This window comes from Anopheles funestus, chromosome 2RL (assembly GCF_943734845.2).
Source record: "Anopheles funestus chromosome 2RL, idAnoFuneDA-416_04, whole genome shotgun sequence".
NCBI lineage: Eukaryota > Metazoa > Arthropoda > Insecta > Diptera > Culicidae > Anopheles > Anopheles funestus.
In genome coordinates, this window is record NC_064598.1 from 47,289,891 (window position 1) to 47,313,180 (window position 23,290).

The 23,290-nt window shown below is 39.8% G+C and overlaps 1 long non-coding RNA gene across 1 annotated transcript; it reads left to right on the plus strand.

The window, feature by feature from the left end:
• The first annotated feature begins 19,800 nt into the window (after window positions 1-19,800).
• LOC125774776 (uncharacterized) lies at window positions 19,801-22,598 on the plus strand. The gene is made up of 3 exons (XR_007421116.1): window positions 19,801-19,883; window positions 19,946-20,083; window positions 21,236-22,598. It is a non-coding gene; the product is annotated as an uncharacterized LOC125774776 (long non-coding RNA).
• The last annotated feature ends 692 nt before the right edge of the window (window positions 22,599-23,290 follow it).

Genomic DNA, 23,290 nt, shown 5'->3' on the forward strand with positions numbered 1-23,290 from the left:
GCAAAACAGTAGACAGGATTGAATCATTCAACCATGCGTTGCGGTTCTAATAATATTTCCACCCCACCCGGGGACGCACTAGCTTTATTCGACGCTTGTCAAATGCATCAATTGTTTACGAACCTGTCGCTTGTTTGATGCGTTTATGTGGCTTTAAGGGTCAGCATTCATTCAATCAATCCCAGACCCACGGTACGATAGGTGTCGAGGCGAAAATGATGCGACATTTTATGCTCCAGCACATTACGCAACATGGGGCGGAAACGCATAAAGGGAGAGTAGGTTGCATACATTGTGCGCTTAATTATCGTTTAATTCTAACCGTGGCTTCAATCAGTGTGATGCTAAATTATTGCATGCACAAAAAATGACTCGTAACATAAATCTGCCATTTGTTGTTTATTTACGGCACAATGGTAAAAAAGTCGTTTTGCATAAATTAAAATGAAGCAAACAGCTCGTACATTATTATAAATTTTATTTAAAAATAAGAGGATTACCTTCGGTTATCGTAACATTGTGAGTGTTAAATGTCGTCGAGATTTGATCCTGACAACGACGAGCGTAATTAAATCTGCATTTACTTTTTATACTATTATTTAATGTATAAATAGAGATGTTTTTGTTTTTCAAGTAAACTGTTTTATTTCATTTAACATTTTAATGTTGCAAAATAATCCTATAACTTGTGCTTCAGCTTCAACATATTGGATAAATCGAATCAGTTTTTCTCGCTGTAAAATAACCACAAAATAATGCAAAACATAAAGCAACAAGCCAGTCTTTTATTTTTACTTGCAGTAAAACCCGTTGCATACATACGTGGAACTAATACGCTGTTGCGAAAAACTTCATCAATATGAAAGAAATTGGCTCCTCGACGGGTTCCAATTTCTGATCTGATTTATGTTCAATCTTTCAAAATGATGCCAGCTGGAAACAGCAGCAGCAGCAGCAGCAGCAGCATGGAAACATCATTTGCACACACGTATGCATATTTTATTGTTCGATTTCGTGCAATATTGAATCCCATCAGCTCGGGTCTACGTCACCGAACCGTAATACAACGGACAATAATGCCTTCGGAATGATTCCACAATCCGTTGCAGGTTAGGTTTGTTTTTCGCCTTGCACGATGCATGAAAGATTTTCCCTTCCAAGCATGTGTAATATTCCGTGCGGATATATTTTTCATACCATCCGATGCTTGTCACGCTTCAACGAAATTTTAATAGGTTCTCAGTATATGAGCGGTGCATCGTCGTGTGTCGTACGGATTATATTCAGTGTGGTTGAAAAATCGTCTTTTTTTACAATACTTCATCAACACTTTGTCCAATACCAAGAACACACTTTCCAGACAAATGAAGCAACTCCAAGCTATACATAGTTATTATTATTCTCTTTGTTTGCATTATACTAATTAAAATAAGACTAAGCGTTTAAATGTATATTGTTTAATGTTTTGTGAGAAGGTGTCCTTAAAAGTTCTTAAAAAGTTTGTGGCGTAATATCAGTCGTTCGGAATTTTTAACTTAGATCAGCGATTTTCAGTTCCAGCGACCGAATGAAACATGCTACAAGAAGAAACCTCTGCCGAAAATAGAGGTGCCCGATCAGATTTCATAAAACCTGAAAGTTTAGCATAAAATCGAATTAAAATTTGATTCTGTTTGATATGCATGATGAACATCTTAATATTTGGTATACTTTAACAAAGAGCAACGCAAATCAGAAAAAATGAGAGTTGAAACAGAGTAAAAGAGTGACTATAAGGATTTGAATCTATTATTCACTCTTTCGAGATTCATAAAATAATGATGATCTAAACTTATCCTTTGACCACTCTTTTGCGTTTTAACACAATCACTCTCAAACAATCACATTCACTTTTGTGTTTCAAATCACTCAATAAAAGTGAATTAGAATTTAATTGATTTAGTCGGATTTAAATAATTCCATGAGAATGATAAAAATGTATTGTTAATTTATTTTAAATTATATCCCTCGATTTCAGTGATTTGTTATGTATATTTATTTATTTATTCGATGGCTGCAAATAAAAATAGAGTAATAAACCACATACTCACTCTTATTGATTAAATTGTATCGCATCTTAAATGATTAAAATAAACAGCAAAAGAGTTAGTGAAAGTTTCATGGAAGCTAACATAAAAAATAAAAGATTTATATTATAATTTAATAGTTATACGGTTCTTAAATAAATTGGTTCGTCAATCATCTTTGTGCAGCAACCAACCTTACAAGCGTTATCCTTCCTTAAACCGCTCATACTTAAAGATCACAAAATGCTTGTATAAAAATCGTAATCTAAACAACGAATCTGATGAACGATAAAACTGCAACATTCCATTCAAAAAAACCCAACAGAAACATGCTTTTTTCTAGTGCAAATTTTGATTTCTCGCCATTAATGAAAAAAAAATCGGGTCGGATTAAACGCTGCAGACAAAATAAAAGAGAAACCAACGTTCCACTAAAAGAAAGCTCATGGCCAGCAGCAACGCACACCAGCAAAGCCTGGGCGACAATTTTAATTACACTCAAAAAACTTTGCCCACCAATTTGCATTCGAAAAACATCATATTCGGACCACCGTTACCCCATTGCCATTGCCCGTTCTGTGCACGGTGAAAGCAAAGGCTTGTTTTTCGGGAGTGAAAAGGGTTTCAATAAAATGTTTCGCTCCGTCTCACTCTTGCACAAAATAAAAAGCCTTTTGCATTACCCAAACCTCTCGAGAACCAATTTTCCAGAGCACAAACATACGGTTACCGGGCGTTCAGAATATCCTGGGACAAAGAGAAGCCAGAAACTGGTCACAGAGACAGTGGCGACAGCAGCTAACGTTTCGAAAACTGAAGCATAAGTAGAGGGTGGCTCAATGATTCGGGGAAGCAGTATCCAGCATATCATATGTGTTGATAGCATCGGCAAATAGTGGCATGTTTGTACCATTTGTACTGCCACATGATCACCGCACTATACTGGAACCATCAAGGCTGCTTTTCGCCATGTGTGTTTTTTTTATTCTAGGTTGAAATTTTTGCTGTGGAAGCATTTCAAATGCACCAAATGCTTGAATGAAAATGCTTGCGAGTAGACAGTGTCCTCGTCGAGTACGAATCAAAGGTGTGGGTAGTGAAATTTCGCAAGAAGGAATATTCAACCAAGGACACTTTCCCGGAAGAAAAGCTTTAGTTTGTGTAGTGTTGGTTGAGAGTTTTTTTTTTACTGGCAAGCTCACCTCAGAAATGCAATCTCGTTTAGTTTGGCTTCTTTGCTTTGATAATTTGGCCATCTTTGTATCCTTAAAATCCCATTGCCATAGTCGAAAATCTAGAGCGAGTTTCATTTCATTTCAGTGCGATCGTAGCTTCACCCTTCTTCAAAATTTTGGTCACCACTACCAACGATTGCGATTTCCTTCAACGGCTACAAAACTTCACTACTGAGAGAATGGGGAAGCGAAACGAAAGAATCCCATTTGCACACACGTGAGTGAAGTGTCCCTCCACCGTGCCGTAGATGGTGAAACCTTTTTTGAAAGAACATATGGAAAGGAAGGAAGCTTGGATGAAGAAAAAAGAAATGGCAGAAGCAAAGTCAGAACCCAATCTGTCTCCCACAAACAACATGCGCTGTTAAAATTGGAACAATTTTATGCTTCAGGTGCCACTTTCATGTATGCTGCAGGCTCGCTCTCGAACCCAGCTCCTTTATTCACTTGCAGATTTGTTGCCCAATGCACAAACACATGCACCTGCAGTTGTGCCGGGTGTCCTATATTTTTCGACATGAAACGACTCCCTCAATACAACGCACGATATGTGCAAAATTTGGCATCGCGGCCATTTTGATACCGCGGAAGAATTTAACGATGTAGTGCACAGTGCACTACAGCTGTACTGGTCTGTTGTTCCACAATTATTTCCAAGCCTCGTCATTCACCTGAGCATTAGTGTTTTGTTTTTGTAGAGCGAATAATTGTGCTGCGAGAAGTGAGGTATGTATTTTTAATAATCTTGTTTTCATAAGAGCGACTTATGAAAATGCAGCTTCTTGTACTGTTGGAAATCCGTTCCCAAGCATTTTATCGTTTGCTAGATTGTGCCAATGAGTTTAAATGATAATTCAGTTTAACTAATAATAGTGTTGCAGCGTTCTCCAAACCGAGGGTAAAACAGTTGTTTAGTTAAAAAGTCAGTGTATTTTGTCCTAGACTTGTACAACTTTTTACAAGTATGTCCTTCTCGCTTTGGTCTCTGAATCACTACTGCTTCACGTGCGGAACTTTCTCTTTCTTCGAACTTCGAACTTTCTTCGGTTGATCGATCTTTCGCTTCTGTCATCTTTGACATGTTGATGTCGTGTCAACAAATAGTATATAGCTGCAATTGTTAGATATTTCTATCGTTATTTCGCATAGCAAATTAAATTTTCATTTACCAACAGTTTTTTTTATTTTGAATTTTTAAATTGTGAATTAAATTTTCGAAAATGAATAACCAATTGTAAAATATATTACTGTAAACTTTCCATTATTAATAACTAATTCTAAAAGATATCTATAATATGACATCGTTCAAACTATGGTTTTACTTTACTGAATCGAATCGAAATTAAAAAAAAACTTAATAAAATATGAGAAATAGTGTAATAGTTTATTTGTGTGTCAACGCAACAGTAAGCCCACTCGACGGTGTTTGGAACAAATGCATTACAGATGATGATATGCATATTCAATATAAGCTGATAAAAATAACGCGTTGAAATGAAACATTTGCTTATTTAATTACTTCCTAGAAGAATTTTTTTCGAAAGGAAGTAAATAAATATGCTAACATAATTATAAATTACAAAACGTTTTCCATGTCTAAGTAAAGTACTTAAAATAAACACTTTAACGAATGCCTTATACGAGATTCAATAAGGTATACTTCATTTTGCATATATTACAATATTTGTATATTTACACCCCTAATGATATATCGGAGTATTGCACCTACCTTTCGGAGCCACTTAAAAAATTGATGGAGTCATTCAGAAGCGATTCCGTTTTTTTTGTCGAATTTACCCATCACTATTGTGCACACCGTGAACTCTTCACTATGAAATCAACTGGCCACTTTTCGCGCGAGTGTCTTAAATTTGAGTTGTCTCATTCTATTTATTTATTTTTAATCAATATTTTAAAATTCAAAAATCTTATCATCATCAATAGATCAGGAGTACAACTGCAGTTAAACAAAACAGAGTGACATGGGACATCTACACATATATCACATTAGACAGTTTTTTTAACATACACGGCACACCCTCGCTTGATTTTCTTGCAAGCTACTCGCGTTCTTAATTTCGGCAATCTGTTGTACCGTTGAACCCCCTTGAAAAACAAAGAGTTTGTAGCACTGTGAGATAGTAATTTAGGAATTCTGGGCTCATCTGCCCTGCATGTACAGTGCCTATAAACATCAGATCCTCAAACTATTCTCTCTCCCAGATACTCCGGTAACTCTTCTTCTTCTTTTCTGGCCTGCTCATGGTCGAGCACGTCGCGTAGACATGGCCTGGTCGCCAATCCGTTTCCAGGAAACTCGGTCCAGTGCTGCAGTCCTCCATCCACGGCTGCATCCGATCTCCGACAGGTTTGACTCCACCTGATCCAGCCAACGAGCTCGCTGTGCTCCTCTCCGCCTCGTGCCGAACGGATCGTTGACGAGCACCTTCCTGGTGGGGCATGAGTCCGGCATCCTCATCACGTGCCCCAGCCATCGTATCCTTCCGGCTTTGACCACCGTCAGGATATCTGCACCGCCAAACAGCTCAGCTAGCTCGTGGTTCATTCTCCTTCTCCACACGCCCTGCTCGCACACACCGCCAAAGATAGTCCTTAGCACCCGCCGTTCGAAAATAGCGAGTGCATTGGCATCCTCCGTTAGCAGAGTCCAGGACTCGTACCCGTAGAGGACTACCGGACGTATCAGTGTGCGATATAACGTACATTTCGTGTGTTGTTGGAGTCTTCTGGATCGCAGGAGTTTGTGGAGTCCGTAGTAGGCACGATTTCCCTGAACAATGCGCCTTCGGATTTCGCTGCTCATGTTGTTGTCCGAAGTTACGATCGTACCAAGATAGCAGAATTCCTCTACCACCTCGAGATCATCGCCGTCAACTGATACTCTGCTTCCGAGTCGGGCTCTCTCACGGTCAGAGCCTCCGGCAAGCAGGTACTTTGTCTTCGTCGCATTGATCCTCAATCCAATTCTGTCGGCCTCGCGTTTCAGTCGGGTGTGCGCGTCGCACACCGCCGCAGATGTCCGTCCGATGATGTCGATGTCATCCGCGAAGGCAAGAAATTGGAGAGAACGGGTGAAAATCGTGCCCCGGATGTCGAAGCCCGCGCTTCGCATGGCACCTTCCAGAGCGATGTTAAACAGCAAACAGGAGAGTCCGTCCCCTTGCCTTAGACCCCGGTGAGATTCGAACGATTCCGACAGCATGTTCGATACTCTCACCTTGCACTGCACCCCATCCATCGTGGCCTTCAACAGCCGTACCAGCTTCCCAGGGAATCCGTACTGCTGCATGGTGTTCCATAGTTCGGTCCGATCTATGGTATCGTAGGCCGCCTTAAAGTCAATGAACAGGTGGTGCGTGGGGATCTGATGCTCTCGGCACTTCTGGAGGATCTGCCGTAGAGTAAAGATCTGGTCGGTGGTCGATTTGCCTCCAACAAATCCAGCTTGGTAGCTTCCGACGAAATCTGTGGCAAGGGGCGCAAGTCTGCAGAAGAGTATTCGGGACAGGATCTTGTAGGCAGCATTCAGGACTGTGATGGCTCGGAAGTTAGCACAGTCCAGTCTGTCGCCCTTTTTGTACACTGGGTGTATGACACCCAGCTTCCACTCGTCCGGTAGTTCTTCCTGGTCCCAAATCCTTACGATCAGCCGATGCATATGCGCGGCAAGCCTCTCCGGGCCCATCTTGAACACTACTACTCTTGAACATACTCCGGTAACAGGCCATTCAATAATCGAAATGTAATTGCCATGGTCTGATACACAATCCTCTCTTCATTGTAGGATATCTAGCATAACGGCAGACGATGTACGTCGACCACTACACAAAATTAACTTCATAATACGATTTTGCAATCTTTGAAACATAATTATTTACCCCAATGTATAGGATTTGGATCATATACATTAAGAGGTAGCGCGCTGGATGTTAGTGCTGTTGATGAAATCCGCATTTGTCATGCCTGGCCCGAGCACATCGCAAACATCGTTAAAATTACGACACATGATCAGGAGCGGATGGGAGGATCCAAACGCAGTGCACCGATATTCCACCGTCAGCAAGGATCGTACCCGCAGGGCACGGTCAGTTAACGTGGCCATTCATAAGACCCGCCACGAACAATCTCTTGGCGTTCAGCAACCTTTCCTCGAGAGGCGATAGTCCAAGCAGCAAACAGCTGGTCCGATGATTCAGATGGCGATACCAGGAACTCAGAGCGAAGCGCGTAAACTTGCGCTGGATGAACTCAAGTCGTGAGAGCGTCCGGGCCGCAGTAGGCCACCAAACGACATTGGCGTACTCCAATACCGGTCGGACGATTTACTTTATGATAATTAGTTCCGTTGTAGCGCCTCCCCCATTGTCCTTCCATACATACGGACATAAAATCCTTCTAAACATCTTCCTCTAATAAGGGGCTAAGAGCACCGTCAGTTTTGGGCAGAGTCTATGTCTCAGAGACGCATGAGAGTACTGGAACTATATAAGTTCTATATAATCAAAGTTCGATCATCTCTAAAGGTGTTTTAAGTGGAGAACTTTCCTCAGACTGTAGGAAGTCCGGTTGGCGGCCGAATCGACATCAATGTTGTTGTAGATGCTAACCTGTGATCTGTTATAGGTAGGTGAGGTTTTGGACTTCAAAAGTGTGATCACCCATCTGGGCGTCACCTTTCTGTCAATCAAGATTTGTTATCAAGGCCGCTAAAGGTGGCAAAATCATGTTGGTGCATGTCTTCATAGTCTCCAATTCGAGGATTTCTATTTGATTCTTCGATAAGCATTGTTGAATATTTGCAAATACAATGGTAATCAGGAAAATCCTTATTCCATGTTTGTCTAGTTATGAATAATGAGATGAAAGCTCTCATCATCAGTGATGTTATATTTGCCTTGGATAAGTGCAGCAAGGAGTGTAAACTATCATCTAATCATTTACCGCAAAATTTTGCATTCCCAGTTGAAAAACTCTACACCATGCACCGTGTGGAGGATATAAGTCGATACTGGAACCCGTAGAACGCGGGTTAAGGAACGTTGTGACACCTCAAGCTATACGGGTTGGTATGAATTAATGAACGAGCTTGTAGTTATGTGTTCCAAAACTAAACTTGACGACTTTCCTCGTCCATTTTACCCAATCCACCCAGCTTATGCTTTACGCTCATCAGGGCGGGTGCGTTCTGTTGGTGTACATCGTAAAACGGGGCGTGAATACCAACGCAAATATGCTTTAGTTTTTAAAACTTCCTTTATTAAGCCCCAAAAGATTTATGTCATTGCGAGTTGGTGGCACATTAGGAGAAGCTGGCTCAATGCGGGAAAGGGAAACCTCATGCCACGCAGCTGGTTCCATTTCGGAATTTGGTTTGGTAGTAGCGGAAAGGTTGAAAGGACGGTAGTAGCTGAGGAAACTGTAATCTACTCCGGCTCAATCGCAGGAAGCTCTTCCGAAAACTTTGCATCCCGTATGCAACGAGACAGACCTACACACATACACACCCAAACGCTCACACAGTGATCCTCATTCTCAGGTCTTCAAATGCAAAGCACTTGCATCACCACACTCCACATCCGCTGCATTCTTCTGGTCGGGCACACCCCAGGGGGGACATATTTTATTCGCATATTTTATACGCTACAATGTTGGGTATGAATAAGTGATTACTGTCAGGAGACAATTTATCATCGTGTTCACACACTCACTCACACACACATACACTTTCACAGCGACTTGCAAAGCAGCTGGATGCATGGCTTCGATGGTTGTGCGCAGGAGATTATCTTCTTGGTTGCAGGAAAACTATTTCGGCTGCATGCCGGACCTGCTGGAAGCCAGCTGATGCAGTTCGATGGTTTACCAATCATTGCATAATTTGTTCCACACAAAAAGCGTGCAGCAGCTCATTTGCCCGGAAAGTAAGTCTCTGTTGCTGCTGCTAGTCGAAAGCAGAAGGGAGAAATGGTGTGGCAGTTCACAAAGTGTCAATTTCTGGATGGGAATTAGGATTGCAATAACTATTATCGGTTTATTCTTCAGGCTTAGGAGACTGCGTTCGAGGGAATGGGTGAAAATTTATATTAGCGATAAAATAGTTCATGTTCTTAATAGATTCAATGTAAAACTGAAAGCTGCTCGAACGGATTTGAACGTTACATGACGTTTGGAAATTGTCTGTAAAATACAGAAAAAATATACCAACGATTGTACAACGGCATGTCGCTGACATGCAGTAGAAAACCTATTCCGGATGCTGAATAACTCGCACGATGCCATGTAACATCATATCCTGTCCTAGGCAAACCACGCCTTTCCCAAATTTCCTTATCCCCACCAATAATGTCAAGTATACGCTCCCGGGACCGTAATGTTGGTTGTGCCTTGTCGCGGGTGCTTTTCAATGAAATTGTGACCTTTATCTCTTACGTTACATTGTAAAATGTTTCTCAAACGGGGAGTTACTGTTCGTCGATAGTCTTGGGAAACACCCAAACCGCACTGGTAAGTTTGTCTGGCTATGCCGTGTTTTTACATTTCGTACAACGGCTGGAGGGGGAACGACATAGGGATTTCGTAATTCTTCTTGAAAACGAACGTTGTAACGTTGGTTCTTTAACAGAATGCTTTGTACCACCTAACCGTACTATAGATGCTAGGGGGAATGAACAAACATGGGTCGTCGGAAAAGCTTAAGAAAACATGCCTTGTTATCTTGTTTGAATGGAATTATGCTTGTTATCAATTAGTTCATTCCTTTCCTTACTTATCGTGAATGAATTTTAGTCTGAACAAAAAACACTGCTCGAGGATTTCTTGATGGTCACGTCGTGTTGCTGGAAAACATTTTTTTTTGTTGTTGGTGAAAAATTGACATTTTGAGCAATACGGCCTAGCCGTTCTAGATGTATTTTTAAAAACAATTTGTTATAATTTTGCAACGGAACCGTTCAGAAGCTTTTCTAAGAAAAGTTTTCGTTTATGGGTAGATTACTGTGTCATCAAAACGATGTCTACAAATTTCCATTTTATTTTCTTTTTCTATATAATTCTGCTCCAAGTGGTTAATTATAGTTATAGGGTCTACGATACCTTAGGTTCAAAAGCTAAAAAAATTTGCCACATCGGTCAAAACATCCAGCAAAATCGAATGGGAAATTGTTAACAGGTAATATCATCAGGCAAGTATTCCTCAAGGACATAGCATTTTCGCATAAAGAAAGCCATTCGAATGCTATTTTATAGGAGCGCGTTTTAATAAAACAGGAATTACAGCTTCGAAATTTAACTTTCATTTCTTCTTTGGTATTGTTTTAATCGCTCAAAGGTTTATTACAAAGGTGACAAATTATAGCGATGGCTAAAGCAAATTAACTATGAAGATTGTGTTTGTACATCGATGCGCATTGTGACAGGGACATTGATTTTCTATGCGATGTTTAAATTAAGATATATAAGATTATAAGATTATATGAAATGGGACAAAGTTCATACAAATCGTGAAGATGATGGTGAAGGTGAAGTGAAAAAAGATAAGCTAGCAACAAAGCATTACAAACGCACGAATGTAGCTGTATCATACATACATAAAATAATTATCATGGCGCAAGTAAAAATTTGTTTTATTTTGTATAAAAAACTTAAAATAATTAAACAGAATTTAATGTAATTTCTTCTCAATTCAATCCGAATCAACATTCGGAAAACATGGCATAATCTGTTTCAGACATGCTAGAAAAATTCCTTGTTTTGATATGTGTCGAGCATCAGATCGAAACTATAATTAGGAATAATTTCTAATCTGAAATGTACGGGATTATTTTTGTACAATGTTTGTATGGCAAGCTTGCATCAAATAAGCCACGTGTCTGGTATAAAGGGATGTCTGTGGGCTTCCACCGTGTGCAGTATGATCGTTCATTTGAATTGATTGGATGCATATTATTTATTGTTCGAAAGCGATCTACTGTAGTATACAATACAAACGATGAGAATGTGTGAAATAATAGGACAAACTTTCTAATGCCAATTGTAAAAAAAAAGTCCATACCGCTCGAACAAAAGAGATGCTAAGAGATAAAAGAGATTCGCTTCAAATTGATCCATTCTACGGTTCATACTTGAAACGAATACGAAACTGATAAAAATATCATCTCGACTGTTCGAATCCAAGCTTAAAGTCAAGGCACTACAAGTGCCTTTTCTTCCCACACGCTTCTTAATTTGGTATCGGATTGGCTTCACATACTACTGCAGCTGAGAGGGATTACCGGAACAGGGTGAACCATGATACCACTGTGATTGTTGGTGAGAATTTAGCGATGGGAAATCTGCATGTTGTAAGTGGAAATGTATATATCCCACACTTGCAACGTAGGTTCGAGTGTCACTGGGTTTGTTTAATTAAATTTTATTGTTCAAAGCGGTATTTGATCCTTTGAGAAACTGAACCGTTGGAGTAAATTTCTTCATTTTCGCAAAACGGCAATCGTCTGAATGATTTGAAACGAGTGCTAAGCATACATCGTCGGGACATATTGACACGAATGTAGACGTTTTTCTATAACAAAGTGACCCGTACTATATAGTGACAACAATACGGGTACAAAGTGACCCGTACATCGACACACACATCCGATAATTTATGCAATGCAATGCTCTCGAAGAAAAAAGGGGGAAACCTTGTTTAGGAAACTTAAGGAATTTTAACTATTTAAAAATTGACATACTTCAGAACTTAGCGTATAATATAGTAGCGAATGGTACTGAAACCGAATAAATATTATCGGAATTTAAGTATGCAGAGCTTTGGTCACCTATGCGAATTGTAAATTTGCAATGTCCTTTGGACTGAACACGACACATAAGATTATCAAGAGAAGAAAAAGAAAAGTTAGAAACCCATTTGCTTAAAGTCATACAAAAGCTTGGTATTTCATAGCGTCAACTAAATTAATTTCTGCGATTATGTTGCTAGTTGTGGATTAAAGAAGTCTTTTTCTTCTTGGTCTGCTCATGGTCAAGCACGTCGCAAAGAGATAGCCTGGAAGCCAATCCGTTTCCAGGACACTCGGTCTAGGGTTGCATCCGATCTCCACCTGATCCAGCCAATGAGCTCGTTCTGTTCCTCTACGACTCGTGCCGAACGGGTCGCAGACGAACACCTTCCTGGTTGGGCATGCGTTCGGTATCCTCATCACGTGCCTCAGCCATTGTATCCTTGCGGCTTTGACCACCGTCAGGATATCTGCACCGCCAAACAGCTCAGCTAGCTCGTTGTTCATTCCCCTTCTCGACACGCCCTGATCTCACACACCGCCCAAGGAAAGTCTTTAGCACCCGTCGTTCGAAAATAGTTCTCCGTTTGCAAAGTCCAGGACTCGTACCCGTAGAGGACTACCGGACGTATCAGTGTACGATACATCGTGCATTTCGTGTGTTGCTGGAGTCTTCTGGATCGTTTGTGGAGTCCGTAGTAGGCACGATTTCCCTGAACAATGCGCCTTCGGATTTCGCTGCTCATGTTGTTGTCCGAAGTTACGATCGTACCAAGGTAGCAGAAATCCTCTACCACCTCGAGATCGTCGCCGTCAACTGATACTCTGCTTCCGAGTCGGGCTCTATTACGGTCAGAGCCTCCGGCAAGCAAGTACTTTGTCTTCATCGCATTGATCCTCAATCCAATTCTGTCGGCCTCGCGTTTCAGTCGGGTGTACGCGTCGCACACCGCCGCAGATGTCCGTCCGATGATGTCGATGTCATCCGCGAAGGCAAGAAATTGGAGAGAACGGGTGAAAATCGTGCTCCGGATGTCGAAGCCCGCGCTTCGCATGACACCTTCCAGAACGATGTTAAACAGCAAACAGGAGAGTCCGTCCCCTTGCCTCAGACCCCGGTGAGACTCGAACGATTCCGACAGCATGTTCGATACTCTCACCTTGCACTGCACCCCATCCATCGTGGCCTTCCGGCTGTTTCAGCTTCCCAGGAAATCCGTACTGCTGCATGGTGTTCCATAGTTCGGTCCGATCTATGGTATCGTAGGCCGCCTTAAAGTCAATGAACAGGTGGTGCGTGGGGATCTGATGCTCTCGGCACTTCTGGAGGATCTGCCTTAGAGTAAAGATTTGGTCGGTGGTCGATTTGCCTCCAACAAATCCAGCTTGGTAGCTTCCGACGAAATCTGTGGCAAGGGGCGCAAGTCTGCAGAAGAGTATTCGGGACAGGATCTTGTAGGCAGGATTCAGGACTATGGTGGCTCAGAAGTTAGAACAGTCCAGTCTGTCTGTATGACCACCAGTTTCCACTCGGCCACCTGCTCGGCCATCGCTGCTAGTTGACGTGTTGCATTTCAGCTGTTTGATGCACTGATGACTGTAGAATCCTGTAGAACTTGCGAGTTTCCGCCGACTGGATCAGTTGCTCATCCGACTCTTCGAAGCTGAGTTCTCAGACGTCTATAGTCTCGCGCTGGATCATACGGGTACGCACTGCGTTTTTCTCGGTCGTAAAGTTCCTCGCCACATCAGCCTGGCTCAACCGATCTATGTTGAGCCTAGGGTTGGGCTGGTAGCGCAGCTTATTGGCTGCGCACAGTTTCTGCGGTAACTTAATCATAACCAGAAAATGGTCTGGGTCGACCTTTGCTCCTTTGTACATACGTACGTCGATAATATCCGAAAAGTACCTTCCATCGATGAGAACGTGGTCAATCTGAGAATATGTCTGCTGTGGTGATCTCCAGGTGTGGCTGGAAGAAGGTGCTGCGCATGGTCATGTGCTTGAAGGAGGCGAAGTTTATTAGGTGAAGTCCATTGTCGTTCGGCAGCTGATAGGCACTGAAAGTTCCAATGATGGGTTTATATGCCTTCTCCCGTCCGACCTGAGCTTTAAAATCTCCGTCGTGTTGTGGGCCGCAGTCGTACTCCCTCTCCAACAGCGTATAAAAGATCTTCTTATCGTCATCGGTGCTTCCAAGGTGCGATTTTGCACATTAATAATGTTCAGGTTGAATAAGCTTCCACCATTTTGGCTCTGGTAGATCATGCGATCACTGCGGTAGGAGCGTTTCATGACTCTTTTCCAGCGCACCTCCTGAAGTACTACTAAACTGATGCCGCGAGCCCGCACTTCGACCGAAAGAATACGAGTACTTCCGGGAGCTGTGAAGGGGTTGTATTGGGTTGTGGCTTGCAAGGCCTCTCCCCCCACACCCTGTCTCGTCGGAATAATATTATCTTTGTTTGCGATGAACCAAGATCGACTTCGGACGCCAAAGTGTGGTGTGATACAAGTGCGCTGCGTATGATTCAAAGTCAAGTAGGGTGACTATTTCATTATTCCAAAAACCGAAGTACATATTGTAGCGACCTCGGCCAGTTCGTTCGTGTATAGGCAGCTGAAGCAGTGAGAGGACAGCTATTGTGCGTGAGAGAAGAGCCGGCTGTGCGTAAACGAAGAGACGATTGTGCGCGAGAGGTTCGCGGTGGTGTATTGATAAAGTGTGATAAAGTTTAGTTGGGTTTTGTATGCCGTATAGTAAGGTTCGGAGGCTCGAATGAAAGTAGATAACTAGTACAATAGGAAGCTTACCTTAATCAAAAACTCCTCAGCCTGGATGTGAGTAAGTAAAATTTAAAACGCCTGCATAAAGTGATTGGGAAAGTTTTTATATAGGGTAAGTGCGCCAGTTTTCGGCAGTGTACCTATTTTCGGCAGGTGTGTATTAAAAGCTAAATTATACACAAATGCGTTATAGAATGCGGTCAAACACTATTTTAAAACGTAAATACCAATATATTTTCTCCAAATTCGAAGTTTCGCTGCATTTAGCCCAATATTTACCGAGATATCGCAATTTTCATAAAGTGTTAACAAAATTTCGTAAAATTTGCTGTCAGCCCATAACTCGGCAGATACTGGAAATAAGAAACCACTGCATAAAAAAAATGAATGAAGCACTTTTCTGACAGATAAAATGGTTCTAAAATTAATGCAATTTTTTTAAAAATTTTAAAAGTTTGATAAATAATTTATTTTTCACTTTAAAGGCTGCCGAAAATGGGTACATGCCGAAAGATGATGTTTGACAGCACAAAACTGTGTGATTTTGTATGCAATGACAGCGTGGTTTACTAGATTAAGCATGAAAACTGCAACATCTGACAGCAAAATTGTCGAAGCGGGAAGCATAAAATTACATTTTTAACCACTTTGCGGCCACAAAATTTGCAAACTAAGAGTGAAAAAGTGTTTAAAATTCAATTTTCTAATCATTTCAATCGTTTAAAACGTTTAACGGTCTTTATTTACGCTGCCGAAAATAGGAACACAGCCTGCCGAAAATAGGAACATTTCTGCCGAAAACAGGAACAAAACCAATGTTTACATTTTCATAAATATTGCACATAAAACGCATTAGAATCACGAAAATGAAAACGCAGAAAGATACTACGAAAGTTTATCAACCGAAATAACATCACTTTCAATCACAAATATTGCAAATAATAGGTGTTTTTTCGTTTTTTGCAAAACAGCTGCACTAACCTGCCGAAAACTGGCACACTTACCCTAGTACTAGCATATCCGGCAAACCTAGCTTTGCCCTTACACATGCGTTTTGCATTTAAAGCAAACATTTTGAGTGTTTCATCTTGATTCGTGTATATTATTAGAGTGGCGATTAGAGAATATTGTTGATTAATTGAAAATTCTTAAATTATTGCCATTCTAAATCCAAATCATATTCCCAATCAAAGCCATTTTCTTCTTTTTTGTGGCTCTGTTTCTTCTTTTCTGCTGCTTCAGGAGGCATTTTTGGCTTTCCTTGACGATTGGGATTTTATATCAGGTCCTTCCGTGTAAGGCGCCGATTCCACATGTACCACCGAGCCGCAAATCACGAAATAGCTTTTTTTTTAAATTTTTCACACACTTGCTTTTTACTTATTTATCACTCACTTTACGCTTTTATGAAAAAAATTGCACAAATAAATCGTCATATGTACCTACTTTGATTGATTCATTCGTTAACATTTTTGTCTCAGTAGTGTTCAACATTATTCGTGTTGAAAAAATGGCTATGCCTACTTGATAACTCCTGTAGGAAAAAAAGAAAAGAACTCTTAATAATGGCCAAAGGTCACCTAGCGAAATGAAAAGTAGCGGTAAACCTATTCTCATACCTAACGAACGTTCAGCGAAAATTTCATACAAATCGGTTCAGCCGTTTAAGAGGAGTTTGCACACTAACACCGCGACACGAGAATTTTATAGATATAGAAGATATAGATTTAAGCAGTTTTTTTTATTGCTGAATATTCATTCGCTGATAAGCTACATACGTGATACGATAACGTCTGTTGGTAGTTCGATGATAGCTGTAGTGTGGTGAATGTAAAGTGATTGAGCTGAATGTTATTAAAACTCCTTTAAGAATTTGGTATCTTGCTAACATTTAATATATTTTGCCTTTTATGTTGGGTTAATAGAGGGATTAATGTTGATATTTGCTCCAAAATTTGGGTTTTTTCCATTCGATTATTGCATGTGTCACCTCGAATGTCGACGTTAAGCTGCTGTTATCGGTAGAAATGGGAGAGTATGACGTATGTGACAAAGTTTGATAACAAAATCTTACTGATTTCCGATACAATTGACAAACCCCAACATACCAATCATTCACCGATCTCTCTCTCTCTCTCTCTCTCTCTCTCTTTCTTTCTTTCCCTCTCTCTCTCTCTCTCTCTCTCTTTCTCTTTCATTCAAAACTCTCTAAGTTTGGCGTTTTTGCTGACCGTACGCTTTTTCGATGGTATAAGCTCACTAGTACCCATTCCGCTAAACCTGTATTACGTGAGAGGCCTTAATTTGGAGCTCAGAAATCAATTTGAATAGACTTATCAATCAGAGGATTTCGGAGCCATCAAATCAGTCTTTTCATACACTTATGCCATCACACTTTCTGTAATCACTTGCTCGATCTTTTCGAGAATTGCCTTCGCAGTCGTGTTAATATCTTTCGTGCTCCTTTTAATCAGGGTGAAACTAAGACGACAGCGAAACTGATAATAGCAGCTCGCTGTTCCTTGAGCGGTAACCATATAAGAATGTGGCAAATCACGTTCCATAACGTTAGGGCCGTAGAAAACTTAAACCGATCTTTCTAAGGCTTTCATCAAAATCTTCCATGTTTGAATTTTCTCTATTTTGGAGATTATAGTAGAATTATTCTGACAGAACCAAATCCAAGTGTAAACTGATAGAGATAGTAAATTCGGAATTTTAGATGATTGAAAAGAATCAATTCCAAGCCACCTGCCATGGCTTATATTGGTCATGACCAGCTTTAAAATCCGCAATAAGAACGAATAATTCTCAAATCGAATCTCAGGAGCTCACGATCGAACAGATACCTGTAAGGCTCGATTGCACCGTAACATATTACAAAGTAACAAAGTATTGAAAACGCTTCGCTTGAGGCTTAATAGCTTACTAAGTGCTACTCGGAATATAAAGGTCGTAATGGATAGACCTGCGTTTGAAGATCGTGTTTGAGGTTAGAACCCAGACGAATCCATGTCGATAACAAGTCGCAATGATCACGGCTACTTGCGATGCAACCATAAGACCATATTGAATAACATTAAAAAATGTTTCTGTATGATTGAAAAAAAATATCTTCTAATCCATGTGAACCTCTTCACATTCTCCACAGATCACCCAGTGAAAGAAAAAGTACTTTTCTCAACTTATTCTCATTCTCAAATCGGTGCAGCCGTTCCGGAGGAGTTTGCACACTAAGCCTGCAACACGAGAACGATATATATGTACAGTGAACCCAAAAAGTATTCGTCTACCTGAATGTTTGACACAAAAAGGCGAATTGTGGACGTTATAGGCATGGGACATTAAAATGATCGATGGGGTTTGATAGCAGGTCAAACAATTATTACCTTTTTCACAAAATGTGGCCATAAAATATTAAAATAATAATAATAATAGAACCAAAACTAAGAATTTCATTTGTTACATGCACAAAAAGTATTCGTCTACTTGGGTTTTGACGCATTGTTTATTTAAGCAGGGGGCAAATTAGTACTTGGTTGGGTTTCCTTTTGATTTAATAACTGCATAGAGCCTTCGTGGCATCGATTTGACTAGGTTTTCTGTTACGGAAGATGGAATTTTATCCCATTCTTCTTTCAATGCTATTTTCAGGTCTTCTTTGTTACTAATTTGCCGTTTTCTGATCGCATCGTCCAGTACCTTCCATAGATGTTCAATGGGATTCATATCAGGACTCTGGGGGGGTGTTTGAAGTTGCTTGGGAGTATTATAAAGCAACCATAGCTTTGTATTTTCAGCCGTGTGTTTCGGATCATTGTCTTGTTGAAAGACGTAGGAATTTTGTAATCCAAATTTCTCGGCACTTGATCCCAAGTTTTCTTTTAAAATTTGAATGTACATTCTGTGATCCATTTTGCCTTCAATGAAATGCAATTTCCCCACTCCTTTTGCGTTACATCCCCACACCATGACAGAACCTCCACCGTGTTTCACTGTTGGTATCAGATTATTTGGATTCATTTCTGTATTCTTTTTTCGCCATACCATACGCCGACCATCTGATCCAAAAATATTAAATTTACTTTCGTCTGAAAATATGACGTCATTCCAGAAGTCCTCATTCTTATTTCGATACTCTTTGGCAAATTCTAAACGTTTTTGGCGATTGATTTTATTCACCCAAAACTTCTTTCTAGCAACTCGTCCATTGTAACCATACTTTTTACAAGTATTGCGAATCGTACTGGGACATACCGTTGTTCCCCTTTGTGCCAACTCACTAGCGAGCACAGGTGCACTAGTTTTAGGGTTTTTCTTAATTTGTCGTAACACAAATCGTTCATCTTGTTCGGTTAAAGATCGTGGACGCCCGCTTCGGTGTTGGTTTTCCACTGATTTTGTTATTCCAAATCGATCAATTATAGACTGTATGGTGGAACGCGGTTTACCTACAAGTCTTGCAATCTCGTAAGATGATTTGCACTGGTTATGGAGGCGTATGATAAGACTTCTCTCAGCACAACTAGTTTCTTTGCTTTTACGACCCATGGCGACTTCCTTCTTGCTCTGGATGCAATTAAAACTCTAATAAAACGAGAAGATTTGTCATTTGTCCCATAGCAACGGAAAACCATCAAAGTATGCCCCAAAAGGAACGGCGTGTTGCCACTTAGTTACTCCAAAACCCAAGTAGACGAATACTTTTTGTGCATGTAATAAATGAAATTCTTAGTTTTGGTTCTATTATTATTATTATTTTAATATTTTATGGCCACATTTTGTGAAAAAGGTACTAATTGTTTGACCTGCTATCAAACCCCATCGATCATTTTAATGTCCCATGCCTATAACGTCCACAATTCGCCTTTTTGTGTCAAACATTCAGGTAGACGAATACTTTTTGGGTTCACTGTATATGTACATTTAGATAAAAGAAGATATCAAAGGAAGTACGGAAGATAAACCAACCAGACTTGCAGCACACTTTCAAACGGTACACAGAAACGATAAATGCTTCATTTAACTTTTTAATCATTCAATGTTTTGTCATTTCAGAAATAAAACAAGCAACATACCTAATAGCGACATTACCCCTACATAAGCATCAAATGTACCGTGCACAAACGATGAATCCATGCCGCATACATCCAACGCAAATCCTGAATTGGACAACGAAAGAAACCAGTTGAACAGGTGTAGATAATATGTTTAAAATGATTACGCATTTCTCAAAGCTCATTACTTTTTTCTGGCAAAGGTTCGATTTGAACTCAAAGTTCATTAGGGATATACAGCTCGATAATAAAATTAGGTGTATTTTTTCCAAATTCTGTACAGTTCCAGAGGCATACGTTACGTATGTCATACACAAGTTACGAAGGCGAGTATTCATTCGCGTTGCTTAAAACTGCTTCTTTATTAAGATAATCGCGGGTGCATCCGATCCGTCGATTTTGCTGATGCGTCAACTTAGATGATGCGTCCATCTTGATGATGTTTACATGGTCTGGTTTTTGCTATCGCGTGGTTGCGTAGCCACGGTTGGTAACTTACATTTGGAGAATAGTATGGAACAACACTCAATACTGTATAAAATGTCGTTCAATAGTTTGTGAGCATTCGACAAACAAACGAATGAGTGTAGACAGAAGTGTATTTGCACTTCTCACACTTTACAAATTTCATTAATATCATTAGGCACGGTGGTGGAGATGGTATGAAATCGCATCCAGGTCAAACATTGTAGAGCCAAAGGGATTGTAGAGCCACATAAGTAGAAGAAGAATGTTTAGCTTTTTCTTTAATGTATGTTAACATATTGTAATACAGTTCAACGCCTCTAAACGAGTACCGCTTTTAACGACTTTTCGATTTTTAATCTTCTGCTTTTACGATTGATGATTAACTTCCGCACTATGCAAGGTTATAGTTTTTAATATTCAATTGGTTACTCTGCATACAATTCATGTAATTCATTGTTGTATTCATGTTTTTTAATACAACAATAAGTTACCTTCAAACTATTTTGCGTAGACCAGTTTTCGTCTTGGCGAAAAATTAATTAATTGCGTGCATAAAAGTGCGAAAAATGGTTTATACAAAAAATTGTTCATATAAAACTGATAATTATATTACATACAGATGACCATATTAAAAAGCCGAAGTTTCGAACTGTAAGTGTAAATAAAATTTCGTTTGAGGCAAAATGCTGGTGTTGGGTCATTTTGAATCGGGATTTGTTTAAAGGAGATTAGTCACTCCATCACAAGGATCATCATCAGCGTACGATTCATTTATTCATTTCTTTTCGTTTTCTCTATTCCTCTCATTGATTCGTTGTTTTAGAAGCATTACAGACCAGGCACATCATGAACCCGTCGACAAGAATAAATATTTAAAGGAACAACAGCTCATATCGTTAATAGAGGTATCGAAACCTAAATCCACTATACACGGCGAATTTTATAATATATTTTTGGCCATTACGATTATTCTTCACCAATTTAACAAATCAACTAATTATCGATATGAAACCAAAACGATCAAAACGAACAAACAAAAGATCGATTTTATAGTTGCAGTGGAAGTAGGAGAAGCAGGAAAATTCGACGACATCCTGTTTTATTTCTCATCACCAAAAGGACTTTTCACTTTCTGCATACAAGCGAAACATAAATTGAGTGCTGGGAAAACAACAAACCGTTACTTTTTTATTAAAAAAAGGATCTATGCGCCACTAGTGGGTAATTTTCGATTCCCATGTATTTCTCGTCATATCTTAAGATTAATCAGAAACTAACAAAAGGTGAACCCGATATCCAAAATGATGAATGTAGAACACGGTATGTCATATGTACTAATGCTGATCTTCATACTGACGTCAAAAGCTACTTTACGAAAACCGATCCGGAAGAAGATGAGAGTTTACAATTTTGTGAAACTATAGAAGCAACATGTTATAAATTGCACGGTGAAATACCCGATCTGGTTAATCAACTACTAAGCACCTACTTTACCTCTTTAGCTTGTAATTTGTCAACTGTTGATCCAACTCTCTATAATATCAAGTTTATCGCGATGGAATTTTCGACCGATTTCAAACGGTTGATAGATAGCAATGTAGAAAACCTAGACAGTACAGTTTCAAGCGATAAAATAGTACTGGATGAATCGAAGACTTATATGCTCTCCATGCAAAAACTGATCGAAATGCGCTTGTTTCAGGAAAAGTTTAACCATCAAAAGATTGTGTTAATCCTTGATGGATTTGATGAGATAGCACCATGGTACAAGGATGTGGTCCTGAACTATTTCGCTCGATTCTCTCATCTTGAAGGAATAAGATCTTTATTCCTGTCTAGTCGATCTTACGGGTTTAAAGATGATTTGAAAAAAGCCTTCGAACAATGTCGAATGTATGGGTTAACACCATTTTCAGAGAAAGGTATCCTGATTTCTATTCACAAATTTCTTAACAACAATTTAGATGGTTACGAGCTTTACGAAAAGAATCATCAAATTGATATACTCAAGAAGTTGTTTCAAATATTCAAATATCTATTGGAAGATATAATAATAATTCCACATGGTTCAGATTATCTTCGAAATTATCTTTGCACACACGATATCGAATCGGATGTTGGACGAAACAAAATTTGACATACTTCATCTGGTTGAAGAGTTTGTAGGCAGAAAGATGAAAATGTTAAATTACGTATTACGTTGAATGCACTTTATTATATACATGTGTTCCAGTCGGCGGTTGGATACAAAGAGAGCGATTCGCTGTACGGTTTGCGTTGACGTCTCAACGCAATCGTTCTGCCAGTTGTGCTGTAGTTCGCTGTTTGTTTATAGTCCCTAGTTGTGTACTATGAACTATGAGGACATAGTGATAATACAACTATAATTGTTATTCACAGGTATAAAAGACGCGTTCGATGCTGCTGTTAATGTACTTGTAATCAAAAAATTCGAAGATCGATTCAAACAAGAAATAAAAGAACAGCACATTCTATTGGCCTTGTACGTCCTTTTCGATAACAACGATCGAGCACAACTATTGTCCAGAAAGGAGCGGAAGCGTGCTAACGAGATAATGGAGGAAGTTAAGCAAGGCGATGAAAAAACGGGTATTGTCCTTGGGGTTCAAAATGGAGTGCCTCAATTCCCGCATCATATATTTGCAGAGTATTTCACTGCTTGTTGGTTGTTGGAAAGCAGAGAACGATTTAAAGATGAGAGCATTTTTCGCTCACAAACGATTTGGTCCGATTCTTTAAGGAAAGCCCGCGAATTTTTTGACCGACTTGTACTTCGAGCAAGCAATGATTTTTAAAGAGTATATCAACACTGATCAGCTTCGTGGATGAACACCTTTCGAATATGCATTTTTTTCTA